Here is a 20,363-nt window from a genome sequence, read left to right as displayed (position 1 = left end):
ATACATGTCAGATTTTGCGATTTTTCCCCAAGGACGAATTGATTGTACGCCATAGATAAATCTATCTTACTAAATTGGACGCCCCCGTGTAGTTTAGATAACAAATCGTTAACCGAAGGCAAAGGATATTGATCTATTAATAACTGTTTATTAATAGTGACGGAGTAGTCGGCACATAACCTTATGCTACCGTCTTTCTTCAAAGCTGGTACTATCGGTGACGCATAGTCTGAGTGTTGAATGGGTTCTAAAATACCTAACCCAATTAACCTATCTAACTCTTTATCTATCTTTTCCTTTAAAGCATAAGGCACCTGTCTAGCTTTGAAGAAGATCGGCTTAGCGTCCGGTTTTAGGTGCAAATCGACGGTGTACTTATTAAATTTCCCTAGATTGCCTGAAAAGACCTGCGGGAACTTTAAAGACAATTCATCAATAATATTTTGGTCACAATGTTGCTCGGTGTGCCCAGGCGGCGCGGTTACGGCGTTCACGGCGTGCACGGCGCGGTTCGCCCGCGCCAGCTCCAAGTTAAATGCGCGAATAAAATTCCTGCCAAGAATAGGCGGCCCCCCCTTCTTAACCACATATATGGATATCAAATGGGTTTCTTCGTTATACGAAATAGGTACAGTAATAACACCTAACGTTGTAATGACCTGGAGCGAATAATTATATAATTTTTTGCTTGGGTTCGACAATGGCAATTCTTTAAAATGGGAATTATAAAAACTTTCGGTAATCACGCTTACCGCTGCTCCACTATCTATTTCGAACTCCAAAAACAGATCACCGATCCGGACCCGCTCCGTCATGGGCTTGCCCTTTACGCACCGAATATTGTAAAATTGCTTACCGTCGTCTCCTTCGTCCTCAAACCCTTCTTCGACGAATTTCACTGTGTCCTTGAACGTACACATTTTACGCAAATGTCCTTTTCTATTACATTTTTTGCACTTATAGTTTTTGTAGCCGCATTGATTAGATTTATGATTGGTAAACCCGCAAACATTGCACTTTTCTTTTTTGGAGATGTTGAACACGGAGTCCGGGGCCGCTGCCGCCGCGTCGGCGCCGGCGCCCGCTGCGCTCGCCCCCGGAGCCTGCGCGGCGGTGGCGCGGCGCGCGCACCGTACGCTCTCTGCCAAGTCGATAGCCTTGGCCAGGGTCAGCTCCAGTTGATTCTGTGCGAACAGCTTATCCTTTTCGTGTCCCGCCACCATGCCCATGATAAATTTATCCAGCAAGGCTTCTTCCAAATTCTTAAACCCGCAATGTGCCGCCAATCCTCTAATCCTGGCTGCCCACTGAGTGTGACTTTCACCTGGCCGTTGCGTTGCCGAATAGAAGGTAGACTTCTCCGCGAAGCCGAGTCGCTTTGGAGTGAAGTGGTCGTCGAGGATTTTGATTAATTTCACGTACTCCAATTCTTCCACTTTGCTGGGCAATGCCAGGTCACTAGCTAACTTAAACGACGATTCGCTTAATGCACTTAATAAGATCGCTCTTCGCTTGACCGCGGACTTATCGGTCTGCTCATTTATGTCGTTGGCAATAAACCACTGACTTAGCCGAGATTTATAGCTGACCCAGTCCTGCGAAGTGTGATCAAAGGTCGAAAGAACGCCAAACGTTGCTCCCGTGGCCATAATTATATTTTAAACGCGAGTCCGAACGTCGCCACGTGTTAGATCTGCGCAAGGGGGTGCTACGGGAGGGTGCACGACCATCAAACAAGCGAGCCAGTTTAACACTGATTTATTTTATGCATTACAGAACAAGTTAATACAAACACAGCGGCGCGCACTCACACATGCATAGTGTACATATCTAACAATTCGAACCCAGGACCATCGGCTTCACAGGTAGGGTCACTACCCACTAGGCTAGACCGGTCTAATTGAGCCATTGACACTCGTTGATATCGTTTGTATGATAAGATAAGATAAAAGATAAAAGATTTTTATTCGTGACGATCACAAAACAATGTATGGAGTTCCATGCAACTGTATGAAAGACATCAACGCGTCGCTACATGCGCGTGAGTGTATTAATACAAAAGGGTTCCGTTTTTTGCCATTTGGCTACGGAACCCTAAAAAACCGGGACAAGTGCGAGTCGGATTCGCGTACTAAGGGTTCCCATTTACACAAAAAACGGCAGAAAAATCACGTTTATTGTATGGGAGCCCAACATAAATATTTATTATAATATTCTATTTTTAGTATTTGTTGTTATAGCGGCAACAGAAATACATCATCAGTGAAAATTTCAACTGCCTAGCTATCACGGTTCATGAGATACAGCCTGGTGACAGACAGATGGGCAGCGGAGTCTCAGTAATAGGGTCCCGTCATTACCCTTTGGGTACGGAACCCTAAAAATCAACACCCGTAACCATGAACACTAAAAAGTTTCACCCAATGGGGTTGGCCGATTGAAGTATTAGCAGATGGCGCCAGCATAGCTTGCCCTGTCAATCCCTAGAATTGTGTCAAATTTTTGTTTTTTAATGGAATTTTAAACCAAATCAACCAAGGGGCAAGCTATGGTGGCGCCATCTATGCAAACCTTTGACAGTTGCCAACGCCATTTACCCGTCAAACGACCATCATACAACAAATTGATGCAAAGCAATTTGACCCATATTGATCTGTAGGTGTCTGTAGTAACACACATTTGATACTGATTGCCGTATTCGAACTTCAAGATATTCACAAGAGACGACACTTACTAGATCCATTCTAGATACGTTATAGTCTAGATATCAACTAGTTCTCTTTTCCAGCGCAATTCGGGCAACCAATGTCACTTTTACGTTAGATAGAGTAAGATATCTATTAGATGTGAATTGGATCTCTAAGTCATATCCTGTGGAAATCGTTCAAGAGTATCTCCAGAATCGCGCAAATGTCAAAGTTGACAGGTTAGATCTTAAACATATCGTTATCGTATCTTGGTGATGTCTAAAAGATATCTAATAGATGTCTATTTCAAAATCCGAATCGGGCCCTGAGTCGCTACGACCTTAGGGTAGCGCCGCTTCATCGCGGGGTTAAGGTGGTTCGCCTAGGTTACTCAAAACTTAACTCTCGCTAGATGGCACCACTTTTGCAAAATTTCAGATTTAATTTTTTTGTGAAATGGTCTTGGTATTTGTATACTTAAAAGTATGTTTCGCGCACTCTTTAAGTAAATATTGAACTATTAAAATAAACATTGAATACTTCATTGTGCAAAAACCACCTTTTTAATTCGACGGAATGTTGCTGTCACGTTTTTTCCTACTATTACTCACACATGCAAACAGTGTTTCCGTGATCCTTGTAGTAGACAATTTCACACAACGTAAGTATGTTGCAATAGCGTAACGGTATGTTCGTGGAAATACGTGCAAGAGGATTGGGGTTCAAGACTGGTGCGAGTAGGTAGTTTCTTTTTGTTTCTCCTTTGTGTTATCTTACCTTTAAACGAGCAATTATTAGATATATAATTATTTATTTATATATTTGGATGGTATCAGAAACGGCTCTAACGATTTCGATGAAATTTGCTATAAGGGGTTTGATCTCTTAGCTAGGTCTATGAGAAAACGCGCATTTTTGAGTTTTTATGTTTTGTAAGCTTTGGTCGGTCTCCCAGATATTCAATCTCCGCTTGGCAACTAATCCCAGAATTGGCATGCGCACTAGTTTTTACGAAAGCGACTGCCCTGACCTTCCAACCCAGAGAGTAAACTTATTTGGATTAGTCCGGTTTCCTCACATTGTTTTCTTTCACCGAAAAATAGGTATCGGTGTATAAATAGGTAGGTATCAAATGCTATTTCGTACAAAAGTTCGAAAAATCATTGGTACGAGCCGGGGTTAGAACCCGCGACCTCCGAATTGCTTTCCGCTAGGCCAGCAGCGCTTCCCCCACATACTCAGTGTTATCAGGTTTTTTAAAAATCAAAAACGATTACTTATGAAAGCAGAAGAATATAAATGATCGTATTAGATTTATAATTGTTACATATTTGCCGTAACTTATTTTTAAAATGTGTTTTTCAATTAAAAGACACGTCAAGATTGTTTACCTTATTTCTAATGCTAAAAAAACAAACTATAGTAATAATTGTGTTTTTCATTCATAGACAAAATCCATTATTTTTAACCACAGGAAATTTTATACACTTCTTTTTAGGGTTCCGTACCCAAAGGGTAAAACGGGACCCTATTACTAAGACTTCGCTGTCCGTCCGTCCGTCCGTCTGTCACCAGGCTGTATCTCACGAACCGTAACAAACAACAAACGTGATTTTTGACCAAAGTTAAGCAACGTCGGGAGTGGTCAATACTTGGATGGGTGACCGTTTTTTTTTGGTTTTTTTTGTTTTTTTTTTTGCATTATGGCACGGAACCCTTCGTGCACGAGTCCGACTCGCACTTGCCCGGTTTTTATTGCAGTGAGGATGTCCTGATTGTAAAAATCAGAGAGATTAGGTAGAGTATAATTTCTAATTATCTTTGTAAAAATAAAAGAATACGTGTAGCCCATACTTAATAATCGATTTATGATACTCGTAATAAGAAAAATTAAATAAAAATAAAAAAACAATACGAAATTTAGGTGTAACAAAAATACAAAAAGTTATGTTCCAGCATACAATATGACTGGGGATCGAACCGGGAATCTTCCGTTTGCAAGCAAAAAAGCGACTGTTTGCATAACACGCCATGATAGTTCTTAGCTAAGCTGACGAACTTCTCGCTTAGGTCAATTAACTACCTGTCAAGTATCAGTGTCAACAAAATTGCACTAAACATGACGGCACTCCAAATTCGAGCCGTGGTCAGCCCGGCAACGTCGGAAATGGTATGGCAACGTCGCATATGTATCTGTACACGACATTTGTGACACACACATACGTAAAATTGATGAAAAGTTAACTATGATTTTTGCATGATTTCTGTATGAAACATTGTTTTCCTGTTAATTTCGCGCAAACGAATATTCGAAAGAAGATAAATGCGGAAATATTTGTGTACTAATAGTGTGTAGTTACTTAATGAGCTTTGATTGAATTTTGTATGAAAAGCGAACCACCTTAAGCGGTTAAACCGTTAACCCAGTGTCAAATTTTACTGGTAACCATGGCAACTCCAGGTTTAACCGGTTATCCCCGGTTAGTGGAATGGTGTAAGTGGCCCTAATTGAGTTAGTAGCACACGTGTGATACTAGGGCGATCCACGGGTTAAAGGATCTATAACCGTCGCTTTTCCCAGACCTAGTGCTTATCTTGTAACCTATAGTCAGGAGAAACTTAACCCGCGATTAAACGCGAAAGCTGCGCGCTCCGCTGCGCAGGTAGGACGACCTCTAATCGTAGTCTAATCAACGTAGCCCAGTCAATTAGTCTTTGGGTAGACACTTTTTTTACAGTGGTCACCCAAAGCATCATCATCATCATCTCAGCCATAAGACGTCCACTGCTGAACATAGGCCTCCCCCTTGGACCTCCATTCGTACCGGTTGGAAGCGACCCGCATCCAGCGTCTTCCGGCGGCCTTAACAACGTGCGGCAACTGATAGCAGTACTGATAATTCCGCTACTCGACGCTAGATGTCGACTATGAAAATACTAATATTTTTGGCAGAGATATATATAACTCCGTATAAGATAAATAAAGCCTAAGAAAAAAACGTGCCTCTGATATCAAGAAGAAGTCATTCTCGAGTAGATGGCGCCATTATAATTTATACCTTTGGCCTATTCTCGGCTAGATGGCGTTGAGGACATCGTTTGATATTTAACAATTTTAACACATATCAGTGAAAGAACATGGGTCAGTATGGAACAATAAAAATTAAAAATCATTTATCCGTAAACATATTTTGATTAATTTATACATTTTCAATTTTATTTTAAGTTTTAATCGTGTGTCGATAGATGACAGTAAATGTACCGTGACTACAAAATTGACAATGACAGGACCCCTCTATACTATCTATTCTTTTTGTTTTTGGTACCAAAACTGATGTATGGAGTGAGCACTTTTGTCTTACTATATTTCTCTATGCCCAAAGTCAAGATCTTTTTTGAAATATACGTATGTTACTGTAATACTTATATCGATATATTTTATTAAACATATTGATTGTTCCTTTTTATTGTGGGAGAATAAGATTACAATCTTAAAATTGTATAAACAGATACAAAAAAATTAAAAAACTGTAAAATTGTATCACAATGAAAAAATTAACTGTGATTAACTCCAGCCAATGTGGGATTCGAACCCTCATTCCCCTGGAATCTTATTCCCCTGGCTATACCTAATCGCAAATTCCCAAGAGAATCCGCTTAGCTATTTTTGTAGTAGATGGAACTTGGCACGAGTTACACAGTCACCAAAAATGAGTTGCTAATAAAGCGGAATTTCCTGGGATTTTACTTAAAGGTATGGCCAGGGGAATGAGATTGATTGCCGGTCTAACGCGCTACAAATTCCGTCAGCTTGAAATAAATGATCGATGACCCATGAACAAAATGTATGTAACTGCATACATCATCTGTGAATCATCTGAGTGTGTGCTGCTGGTGCTGTAATGCATGTTAATTATAAGATGTTTTGAAAAGATGTGTCCCGCCGAGTTTGTTGCCGGTCCCATATTGGGATACCCTCCTCCAATTGAGGGGGGATTTGAATCTTCTTTGGGCAGAGGTGTACGGTTGGAGCCGGTTTGGGTTTATTTGACGTTCATAAGCGCATTGTAATATGCCTACTTGAATAAACTATTTTTTATCTTATCTTTTTTATCTTTATCTTATCTGCGACGAAATATCGGGAGCTCGAAAACAATACAAAATACTAACGTCGCGCTGCAATACTGCAGCAATAATGCTGGTTTAAGTCCGAATCCGAACGATACCTTATTATTGCCATGTCATGAACTGCCATAAAACTTGTCGAATCGGTCCCAGTATTGTTTTTCGAAAGCCAAAATTACCATCACAAAAGGTTGTGAAGTGAAATTTAATGTTTAAATAAGAAACAAAAGAATGTTTTCTATACGAGTGATCTTATGTTATTGTGTGGGTGAGTTTCACCGCCTGAGTCACACGGAGATTTAAGCTACGTTTTTATGTCAGATACAAATCAAATACAAAGCATTTCTTAAGACGAAACAGGAGCTGAGATTTAAATATTTTAGGTAAATATACCCGGCTCGCTAACGGAAGCGGCTCCTAAAACTAGTGCGATAAGGACAAGGCGAAAAATACTGCGTAAAAATTTCAAAAATCGAGGTTTCTTACTGGACTGTTTCCTCCTCTAAAACTTAACCAATCGTAACCAAATTTGGAAATCTAAATGATTATGAAATTATCTGTTTCGGACCGTTTTGATTTTTTGGCTATTTGATATTAGTTTTGAATACCACGCCTCTCATTGCGGCATAGTCAATGTTGCCATTTTGGCCATTTTTGAAGGGCAGCGCCTTAAAAAACAAGAATATCAAAAAAAGCAAAACGGTCCGACACAGATATTAACAATATTAATCTGTGTTGAAAAAAACATTGCTTTAGCTTCAAAACCCACGGAGGAAACAGTCGAGTACGTTTGTATGGAGAAATGACCACTCCTGTTGGCTCTTAAGCTACGTTTATATGTCAGATACAAGTCAAATACAAATCATTTCTTAACGTTTTGAATGATTGACGGTTAGTTTCCCTAGGCTTATATTGACCGGGATATGGAATGTGATTAACTGATTACCTTTTGTATTGTTTTCGAGCTCCCGATATTTCGACGCGGTTACATGCATCTTGTAACAATACAAAAGGTAATCACGGTCCATATCCCGGTCGATATGTCGGCGGCCGATCGTAAGATCAGGCAGATCGTAATGTTCCTGTGTAATGTTTTGACGATAGTCACATTAAACCAATATATAGGTAGGATAGATTCGTTAGGTTGCTTCAGATGCCTGAAGGGCAAACTGCCTAGAAATAAGAGCCGACTCCGTCGACTCAGGGAACGAGTCAAAGATTTTCACGTTTCACGATATGCCTAGGAATTTCACGATATGCCTGATCTTACGATCGGCCGCCGACAGATATAAGTCTAGAGTAAGGCATTGTTTACAGTATAACGAATAATTTCACTTTTAACGCTCTACATAATAAATAACATTAATTAGGCTCTAATTTAAGCGTTTCAAACTAGGCTGTCAGTCATATTAGTACCTACCTCTTGGTTGCTATTTTAAATTGTTTTTAGGGTTCCGTACCCAAAGGGTAAAAACTGGATCCTATTACTAAGACTACACTGTCCGTATGTCCGTCTGTCCGTCTGTCCGTCCGTCCGTCTGTTACCAGGCTGTATCTCATGAACCGTGATATTTTCAGTTGAAATTTTCACAGATGATGTATTTCTGTTGCCGCTACAACAACAAATACTAAAAACAGAATATAATTAATATTTAAGTGGGGCTCCCATACAACAAACATGACGTGATTTTTGCCGTTTTTTGCGTAATGGTACGGAACCCTTCGTGCGCGAGTCCGACTTGCACCTGGCCGGTTTTTACTTTTAACGCTCTGTATAACATTAATTCGGCTCTAATTTAAGCGTTTCCAACTCTGCTGTCAAATTAGAACTAGACATGCAACGGATAGTTGTTTGGTACGACACCAGATACCGGATATTCGGCCTGACCATCGGCCGAATATCCGATATCCGGCCGCCGAATATTCGGCAAGTGGAAGTATACCTACAATTCGGTTTTACAGGTGCGCATTCTGCAGGCCTGTTTCCTAGTGAACGTTCGCGCGGACACATTTCTAGGTACGCGTGAGTGCGCGTGCAAGTGAGTGGAATGTTTTTATTGTTTTAAAATAATAAACAAGTACGATTATGATCAAGACTGTTTCTTAAATCCAATTAGTTTACACCGAAATCAAGCAATTTTACTATCCGGTATCCGGCCGGATAGTAAGGTCACTATACGGTATCCGGCCGGATATTAAAATCATGGCCGGATATGCTGGATACCGGATAGTAACCGAATAACCGGTGCATCTCTAATTCTAGATCCTCTTGGTTGCTATTCTAAATTGTTTTTAAAGAGTTTAAAAACTTTTCATCACACTCGCTCAGTAAATGTGGAATCACACGCAGGTTTAGCGGGAGTTATAGAAAAAGCGTTTTCCCTAGGGAGTTATGAAGTTTCTAGTGCCATAATTAACAGTTTTTTGTCTTTAGGTATACTTAATTTTTGTATTGCGAGTGTGATGAAAAACATTGTGTGTAACTTGGGGCGTAATAATTGCAAACTCCGAAGCCGTCGCGATTTAACTATACTCTCGTTTGCAATATTTAACTTACGCCCCATGTTGAATAATGGCAGCTAAGGGCTACTTGCACCATTCCACTGACCGCCGGGGTTAACCGGTTAAACCGTTAACCCAGTGTCAAATTGTACTGGTAACCATGGTAACTCCAGGTATCGTAAACGTAGTAAATCGTAAATTAAAGAGTGTTATAGTTTGTCTAAGGTTAGAAAATTCTTTATTTTTTAAGAGCCCTTCAACGTGCACACTAGCGCCACTGCTAAATAATCGTATTATTTAAATTTAACGACAGGTATTTAAAAATAGAGGCCGCTACGGACTGTATTGTGTATTTAAGTACCTTTTGAATACATCAAACTAGTTTTTTATGTTGCTGGATTCGTCGATCTAGGAACTCAAAACAAAAACGGCCGTTTTTACTTTGGACGCATAGATTGACAAATCCAGCAACATAAAAACTAGTTTGATGTATTCAAAAGGTACTTAAATACACAATACAGTCCGTAGCGGCCTCCTTTTTTAAATATCTTTCGTGAAATTTAAATAGTCACGATAATTTAGTAGTGGCGCTAGTGTGCTTGCACGTTGAAGGCAAGGGCCCAACGTTTTCTGTTCTCTTTCACGGCGCAGCAACTAGTATCATTTCTCTCTCCTCGCTCTTTTAAAAATGCAGTTTGTCAAAAAAGGACAACCATACTGTTGACAAGGTGGACTTCAAATCAAGTGTTGCCTTTCTTGATGCGCCCAGGCTGTGTATGTGTGCGTAAAAGCGTATATGTGTGCTCTTTTAGGGATGTGAAAAGTCGATTTTAATTATGTTATATATCGATAAACGCTCCACAGCGGAACGAAGTAGCGATTAATTGAAGCTTCAATATCTTCGTTAAACATAAACATAATTGAAATGCTAATGGATAATGAATATATTTTAATATAATAATATAATTCAATTATTGCCATATGCTCGTATTAATATAATAATATAATTCAATTATTGCGGAACACCTATTTTAGAAGGTATTTATGTATTTTAATTAAATATCTGAACTTTCCCTTGGTTCCCTGCTGGGGCGTGAGTATAAAATTGTGATCTGATAACCACAATAAAGAATAAAAGCGTTTTTGGTCATTTTAGGTATCGTTAAGCCTTTGAAGTAAAATTAAAATTGCAAGAAATGTCGATAGTTTATCGATATGACTTTATCGAGTTATCGACATGGCTACAGCAAGGTGGGCCTCATTGTTAATCGTACACTAAACAAAAGTGGCAACAGTGGCAGCTCGCTGAGACACCGTCTCTATATATTATAAGTCTATGGTTGAAGGGCTCTTAAGTAGGTAGTAACTAAAATAGGGTTGCCATAAGCCATAACTATAGGGATGTCGACCGTCCGGCGTATGGGAATGTAGAGCAACACTAAACTAAAATAGTTATTTACGATACAAGTGCGAAAAAGACGAAATTCGAAACGAGTGGCGATAAGTTAAAACACGACCGAAGGGAGTGTTTTAAATCGACACGAGTTGCGAATTACCTATTCGCACGTGTGTCGTACAACGTTTTACAGTACATATGGCCCTTTAAACTTTTGTCATCGCACGAAAAGTGCTATAAAATAGTGCGGGAAAATAGGACCATGTGTACTGTAAACATGTTTTCGACTTTTATCTTAGATAATCCAGCAACTGAAGATGTCATTGCTGTAATTTTCTTTACGAAACAGTCTGCCGATTTTTGCGGGGGAGGGGACGTCAAATGTATTGCTATTTGTACATGGTTTGTACGTAACGTACAAATAGCCATGTCAGTCTATATGTCGGCGGCCGATCGTAAGATCAGGGAAATCGTAATGTTCCTGTGTAATGTTTTGACGATAGTCACATTAATGCAAGATATAGGTAGGATAGGTTCGTTAGGTTGCTTCAGATGCCCGAAGGGCAAACTGCCCAGAAATAGGAGCCCCGCGTAGCGGGGCTCCGTCGGCTCAGGGAACGAGTCAAAGATTTTCCCGTTTCACGATATGCCTAGGAATTTCACGATATGCCTGATCTTACGATCGGCCGCCGACATATACGTCGTCGTCGTCGTCGACGTTTTGTCGACTAAATAGTGTTTAGTTTTAAGTTTATAAAATACATTATGTATGTTAGTCTGTAAGGTATTTGTAATATGGGCCTTGTTGCCTGAATTAAATTTCTAAATAAAATAAATAAATATACACAAGTTTGCACAATTGTACAAGTTTTTCGGCACAGTAGGGGAGGGTTAAGCTCATAATGGCCACTCCAGTTATTAAATGCTCTAAGGGTCACTTGCACCATTCACTAACCCGGGGTTAAAAGGTTAAACCTGGAGTGTCACTATGGTTACCAGTACAATTTGACACTACGGTTTAACCGGTTAACCCCGGGTTAGTGGGATGGTGCAAGTGGGCCTAAGACTTTTATCAAGCTTTTAAGCTTTGTAAGCTCTATAAGCATAAAAGCTGTAACTGGGTCAGATACAAAGGCATCTTCAAAACATTTCTCCTGCACCCGTTCGGCTCACCTTTCACTTTTATCTTATACTTTCACTCCACTGATAGCACTATATTTTTATATTTAACACTTATGAATTTAATTAAAAAAAAATGTTGACGATTTTTTATATTTTTTTTCTTTACACTTACCTAGGGTTGATAATTTTTTTTTTAATTATTTTAAAACAATATTAACACTTTTTAAGTGATTTTTAATATTACAAAAAACACACAAAAAAAACAATAATTTTATTTATTTAGTCAAATTTTTAAGATATCTTTTAATAAACGGTTAAAGTCTCCACATTTATGAAAAAAAAAGTTTTGTTTATTTTTTTTACGCGCGAGCCGTGAATCCGGCCTCAAGCCTGCCGCGCAACTGCAGTTTCTCCAAACCAGTCGTAAAGCCGGAGACACACTAGCGGCCGACAAAATTATACACCATCCTACCAACTTACTAATGCAGCCGACAGAACGGCGCTGTGACAATTTACATTCAAATTAGTATGAAGTTTACATGTCAACGCGTTTTTCGACTTGCAAATAAAAATTTGTGATGGAAGGAAAAATTTAATAGCATGTTAGGGAATAGAGAGTATATTTTCTTTTAGGCGCAGTTTTACATTTTGATGGTAATTTATTTGATATTATCAATGTCGTAGAAAGTGAAAACGTCCTTGAATATTCGGTGACTAATTTGTTCATTAATATTTAAAAAGTAAAAGTTTTTAATTTCTTATTTTTCATTTTTTGTTTATTTAAGTAGACATTAATGATAGGCGTTTTCATTAATATTTATTATTTGTATCTATGAATTAGTTTAGTTACGTAAAATCGGTATCGTTTTAGAAATATTAATTTTACTTTAGCTATAGTGAGAATAAATGTATCAAGGTCATTTATATTATTATTAATAATGTTGTGTATTTCAACATTCGAATGAAAACAACTTAACCTGACCCTGGTGGCGTAGCGGTAAGAGCTTGCGATTTTCCAACCGGAGGTCGCGGGTTCAAACCACGGTTCGTACCAATGAGTTTTTTTGGTAATGTACGAAATATCATTTGATAATTACCAGTCGCTTTTCAGTGAAGGAAAACATCGTGAGGAAACCGGACTAATCCCAATAAGGCCTAGATTACCCTCTGGGTTGGAAGGTCAGATGGCAGTCGCTGTCGTAAAAACTAGTGCCTACGCCAATTCTCTGGATTAGTTGCCAAGCAGACCCAGGCTCCCATGAGCCGTGGCAAAATGCCGGGATAACGCGAGGAAGATAATATAATTTGAATAATAAAATAAATAAAATTATGTAACTAACTTAACAGTGTAGGTATAGTGAATGCTTGAGATTCTGCGAGACGATGGATGCTAGGCCAGCTCCTATTCCAATAAAATTTGTCTATGCTGATGTAATGTGCTATTATTGTTGTTATAATTGTTGCTGTTGTTATTGTTATTGATTTTAGTCTAAAAGGCTTGCTACACGGTCGCCGACAAGCCTTCTAACCGTCTGACCTTGGTCTGTCCTTGGTCATTTTTGGTCAAATTTTGTTGGTAACAACTGTCTACACGGTCCGGGACCGGCCAAGGCCACGCGGTCTGGGGGCTTGTCGGCGACCGTGTAGCAAGCCTTTAAGTTTCGTGACGCATTGGTTTAACTGTAATGTTTTTATCAATAAAATAAAAATAAAATTTAAGTACTTACCCAGTGTGCCCTTGACCGTATGACGGGCGAGGCTGCGCACGAGTCGACGCGACGCGTAATTTAATAGCTCTATTTCTTACTGACTGCCTACTGTACACCGTAACCCCTCATCGAAAGTTAGGAGTTATAATAATTGTTTATGTGACTCGCACATAATGAAAGGTATTAAAATACGAGTGTAATCATTGACTTGGCTACTCTACACTGTAACTCCTCATATGTATAAAGTTACCTTAGGAATAAAAAATAAGATAAGACAATGTCGATTAGAAAATCTAACTGTAGTTTAATAGCTCAATTTCTTACTGACTGTCTATTTTGCACTGTAAACCCTCATCGAAAGTTAGGAGTTATAATAGTTGTTTATGTGCCTGACACATAATGAAAGGTATTAAAATACGAGTGTGGGTTTATGAAACGAGTTAAAAGTAAGTTTCATAAAATCAACACACGTAGGCACAATTATTGCAAACTTGGTAAATTTTGGTAAATGGAAAGAGAGAGAGAGATAGAAATTTTATGTTACTTCTCAAGATATTTTCTTCCTCTTTGGATCCTAATAGGAGAAAAAAAGGACCCAAAAATTTCCATCCATCTTTCGCTCCTTCTAACTTTACTGTCATACAAAGTGTAACGGCCTGAATTTTATTTTAATAAACGTCAAAAATAAGTTTTAAATACGATATGGATCGGATCTGCCTGTGTCAAAAGTTACGTTTTTGTTTGAAAAAACGTCACTTTTGCACCGACAGCTCCGAGCTATATCGTATCGAGATCTAATAGGTATTTATAGTTTATTAAATTTAGAATCAGGCCGTAAGAAAAATGGTAAAGAAATGGAAAAAATTGGAACATTTTTTACCTATTTTTTTTATGTGTGTGTGTGTGTGTGTTTTTGTATGTTTTTGTTCAATGCGTGATCATTTCCGTTCCATTTAGCTTATTTTAATGGCAGTCCGTTTGTTTTGCAAGTACTCATGCTGATGCTCTGGGTGCGTAGCCACCGTGCAATCGTTAACGCTCCGTAGCGAACGAAACTCAACTGTCACTGGCGCACTAAGTGTTGAAGAGTGATAGAGAGATGACTACGATACGCTACCCTAGTAGCATTTTCGTTGGGGCCCACGGTGCCAACGGTAGGGAAAACGTTGGGATGAGGTTCGTTCCGTAGCCAACATTCATTTTGTATTGGCCCACCATCGCATTTACCAACATTCGCTGTGGCACAGATGCCCAACAATGGGCCTTTGTGTATTTTGGTACCGTTGGCTAAACAACGATAATATTCGTTGGCCCAATGATGACATATATCGCATTTACCAACATTGGCAGTAGCAGTGATGCCCAACAATGGGCCTTTGTGTATTTTGGTACCGTTGGCTAAACAACGATAATATTCGTTGGCCCAATGATGACATATATCGCATTTACCAACATTGGCAGTGGCAGTGATGCCCAACAATGGGCCTTTGTGTATTTTGCTACCGTTCGCTAAACAACGATAACATTCGTTGGCCCAATGGTGACGAATACCGCATTTACCAACATTGGCTGTGGCACGGATGCCCAACAATGGGCCTTTGTGTATTTTGGTAACGTTAGCTAGTCAACGATATCATCCGATGGCCCAATGATGACACATATCGCATTTACCAACATTGGCTGTGGTACTGATGCCCAACAATGGGCCTTTGATTATTTTGGTAACGTTGGCTAATCAACGATATCATCCGATGGCCCAATGACGACAAATATCGCATTTACCAACATTGGCTGTGGCATTGATGCCCAACAACGGGCCTTTGTTTATTTTGGTAACGTTGGCTAATCAACGATATCATCCGATGGCCCAATGACGACAAATATCACATTTACCAACATTGGCTGTAGCATTTATGCCCAACAATGGGCCTTTGTGTATTTTGGTAACGTTGGCTAATCAACGATATCATCCGATGGCCCCATGATGACAAATATCGCATTTACCAACATTGGCTGTGGCACTGATGCCCAACAATGGGCCTTTGTTTATTTTGGTAACGTTGGCTAATCAACGATATCATCCGATGGCCCAATGACGACAAATATTGCCTTTACCAACATTGGCTGTAGCATTGATGCCCAACAATGGGCCTTTGTGTATTTTGGTAACGTTGGCTAATCAACGATATCATCCGATGGCCCAATGATGACAAATATCGCATTTACCAACATTGGCTGTGGCATTGATGCCCAACAATGGGCTTTTGTTTATTTTGGTAACGTTAGCTAATCAACGATATCATCCGATGGCCCAATGACGACAAATATTGCATTTACCAACATTGGCTGTAGCATTGATGCCCAACAATGGGCCTTTGTGTATTTTGGTAACGTTGGCTAATCAACGATATCATCCGATGGCCCATTGATGACAACTATCGCATTTACCAACATTGGCTGTGGCACTGATGCCCAACAATGGGCCTTTGTTTATTTTGCTACCGTTCGCTAAACAACGATAACATTCGTTGGCCCAATGGTGACGAATACCGCATTTACCAACATTGGCGGTAGTACGGATGCCCAACAATGGGCCTTTGTGTATTTTACTAACGTTGGCTAATCAACGATATCATCCGATGGCCCAATGATGACAAATATCGCATTTACCAACATTGGCTATGGCACTGACGCCTAACAATGGGCCTTTGTGTATTTTGGTACCGGTGGCTAAACAACGATAACATTCGTTGGCCCAGTGAGCACAAATATCGCATTTACCAACATTGGCTGTGGTACTGATGCCCAACAATGGGCCTGTGTGTATTTTGGTACCGGTGGCTAAACAACGATAATATTCTTTGGCCCAATGATGACATATATCGCATTTACCAACATTGGCAGTGGCACTGAAGCCCAACAATGGGCCTTTGTGTATTTTAGTAACGTTGGCTAATCAACGATATCATTCGATGGCCCAGTGAGGACAAATGTCGTATTTATAACTATAGCCGGTCAAGCAAGTTTGTCACTAGAAAAGGTCGCGAAATTCAAATTTTCTATGGGACGATAACCCTTCACGCCTACATTTTTTAAATTTGTCGCTCTTTTCTAATGACGGAAATGGCTTGACAGAGTATAACACCATAAACAAATAAATCAATATTACACGAGCATTTTAACAAAGGCCAGGGGCTGCGTGACGTCATTAAAATAGCTACCAGTTGAGTTTGCTTGTGGCGTCACTAGATGGCGTTACTGTCTCCAAACATCGAAGTTATAGTTATTTTCTCGACTATTCCGGATATAATCATAATATTTTTTAAAAGTAACTTATAAATCTAATAGCTATAACTATAAAATGTATATATAAATTAAAAAAATTCTATTTTACCAACATTTTCTCAATTTAAATCTCAAAAAACATAAATCTCGCTTACGAAGTTTCGAAGTGCGGTTAGTATATATACAAATTAGAGTGTATAGTAAGTGTACTTGCTTCGGCAGTACATATACTAAAATTGGAACGATACAGAGAAGATTAACAACAACTGCTGCCTAGGGCCTTCATGTGGATACAACCAATGCCTACCGTAGTGTAATTGTAATATTTATCAGCAAAGGCCCAACGTCGTATTACACAACCACTTACCTAACGTAGGGTAACTGTAGGACTCGTAAACAAAAGCCCATTACATAATTAGACTGTAGGCCCACTATAAATTACACAACTATTTACCTACGGTAGTATTGTAAGAATCCTACACAAGGCCCAACGTTAAAGTTACAATGTTGGCCCTTTGTGGGACAAGCTGTGTTGGGCCTTCAACCTGGTGCACGACTACCTACCGACCTACCTGACTTGCCGTTGGGTAATTGTTGAATTTGCAAACAGAAGCACAACGAAAAAATTGCCCTTTTTTCATTTTTTGCAGTTGGCCCTACAGCAAGCCATACGGCCAAATGTAACAATTAACCAACCATCAAACAAATGTGTATAGGCCCAACCACGGTCCAACCAAAACCACCACCGTTGAATAATTGTATGATTTATTTAAATAGGCCCAACGAAAAAATTACTCTAATGGCCCTCTGTTGGGAATCTTCGGGAGGGCCTTTGTCGAGGGCCCTCCAGCAAATCGTACGGCCAAATGTAACAATTAACCAACCATCAAACAAATGTGTATAGGCCCAACCACGGCCCAACCAAAACCACCATCGTTGAATAATTGTATGATTTATTTAAATAGGCCCAACGAAAAAATTACTCTTATGGCCCTCTGTTGGGAATCTTCGGGAGGGCCTTTGTCGAGGGCCCTCCAGCAAATCGTACGGCCAAATATAACGGTTGCCCAACTAATACGTAAACAAAGGCCCAACAAAATCCCTACAAGAAAATGCTATTAGGGTAAGGAGCGGTTACGATGACTAACTATTGGCACCAGTGACGTAGCGTGAACTATTCTAGCCATGGGCACAGTATAATAGTACTAGGTGCAGAAGACTCACTCTATAACAAAACGCGTCTGTTACGATCAGCACAGATATGGTCGCTAGGTGGCGACAGCGCCACGCGCGGCTTATGGCAAACCCCAAAATTGGGGTCGAACGGATGTACTTCTAGCTACCTGTAGCAAAGCGACGAAATCGCGAAGTGAGACACGCCTGCCATGGGTGAAGTCGCATCTTTTCTTTCAGTGTGCCCGAAGGGGCCTCGCGCGAGTCTCCCTTGGGGCGCGAGGCCGTGAGGCACTTTGCCCACGCCTAGCGACGCCGCTGATTGGCACGTTGGCTACTCGCCCTGTTTCCATACGTTTGTGTTCGTTCACAAATAAAGCGCTAACAGCCTCTGTAACGGTGCGCGCAAAAAATGTCCCGTAAGCGACTTGTGAGACACAATTCTAGTGTGTGTGGTATGTACACATGACTGAAGAGTAGGTTTTTATAGGTATTTTATTAATAGGGTTAGCCGGTGGAAGTATTTAGCGGATGGCGCCATCATAGCTTGCCCTGTCAATCCCTAGAATTCAGTCAAATTTTTGTTTTTTTTTAATACTCTGGATGCCAGCCCTTTTAGCCAAATCTTATAGAAAAAGGGGCAAGCTATGATGGCGCTATGCTATATAATGCAAACCTTTGGCAGTTGCCAACCCCATTTGTTATCATCCGTGAAATCGTCAACAGACGGACAGACGGACAGCGTAGTGTTAGTAATATGGCCCGTTTTTACCCTTTGGGTACGGAACCCTAAAAATGAAATATGTTATTACTAAAAATAAAAATCTAAATCATAGTTAAAAGTGGGTGCTTACATGGAAGGACTTTCTTAGATTACACAGATTCAAAAAAATACACTTTTCTGTTTTAGGTAGAGTCAGACCAAGAAAAGTCTGCAGCGGATTTGATAGCCGCACGCAGTGTACGTGTTATTTTACTTAAACGTCAAACTTCTATGAAATTATGACGTATACATACCTAAATACACTTACACTGCGAGGGCTATCAAATCCGCTGCAGACTATTCTTGGTCTGACTCTATATGACCTACAGGGTAATTTTTGGACCGTTAGCCATATTGTGCGAGGTGATTAGGTAGGCCATATTGAACAACTTTTTCTATGGGGCCAACTCCGAAATCACAAGATTTTTTTTTGCCGTTTCATACATTTTGGTCGAGTGGATGTCCAGCTTTTCTATGGGAAGGCCATATTTTTGTTTGGGATTTCGGGGTTGGTCCCATAGAAAAAGTTGTTCAGTATGACCTACCTAATCACCTCGCACAATATGGCTAACGGTCCAAAAATGACCCTGTATATTATTAAATACAAACTAAAAACCATATCTCAACGGTGGAACCGTTCTCTAAGCACCATACTGGGCTGGCTGAGATGTAGGTTCAGTATCGCCGTTATACGCGCCACCAGCATGTGTATCCGAGGCACACGCCACCGTTTTAAGTCGACCGCCAGGTGGCTTGGGTTCGACGACGGTGCCGCCCTTCCACACATCGATTGAAACCACTTTTCTACCCTACCCACATATGTATTACCTAACCATTTGCCTATGTACTTATGATTGTTTTAATGTAATAAATTTTTGGAATTCCATTATACAAACCAAAACGTTCATAATAAATCAAATAACGTTATATATTCGTTTATGCATATATTACCGTCGAAAGTTGTTATTTTCACAGGTTTGAATGCAGACGGCGCCAACAACGTAATAAAGCGCTACGTAATACCTATGACACGGATTAATCAAGACGGTTGGTTTACTTTTTGTGCTAGTGGCGCCCTCTACGCTGAGTTCTTAATATTCCCTATAGACGGACTTATCACGAAAAACCATTTCTTCCTGGTAATCCAACAAAATACATACAACTTAGGTTCATCGGCCATACTGCCTCACCTGTATATTTATAAGCATTTAAGAGTCCGCAGCAAGTTCGGTTCTCCATACAAACGTACCTGTGGGCCTTTTCAAAAATAAATATCGAAAACCCGACTCTCACAGATCCCGGTGTTTTTAGGTTCTTTCAACTCCGAATCACTAGCATATTCAATTCTGATGATAAAATAAAATGTCCCAAAAATTTGTATGAAAATTGTACATTCCACTACGTCACGCACATACAAGTGAAAAAATTTTTCATACTAACACGTGACGTAATGGAATGGACATTTTGGGACACCTTTTATTAATGGTGGGATGGAGAATGCTGTCGATTCTGAGTAGAATGAGCCTAAGAACGTCCAGATGTGAAAGAATCAGGTTTTCAATATTTATTTCTGAAAACGCCCAGCTAGCTGTAGCTTTATT

The sequence above is a fragment of the Cydia fagiglandana genome, chromosome 25 (assembly GCF_963556715.1).
Source record: "Cydia fagiglandana chromosome 25, ilCydFagi1.1, whole genome shotgun sequence".
Taxonomy (NCBI): domain Eukaryota; kingdom Metazoa; phylum Arthropoda; class Insecta; order Lepidoptera; family Tortricidae; genus Cydia; species Cydia fagiglandana.
This window is presented reverse-complemented; position numbering follows the sequence as displayed.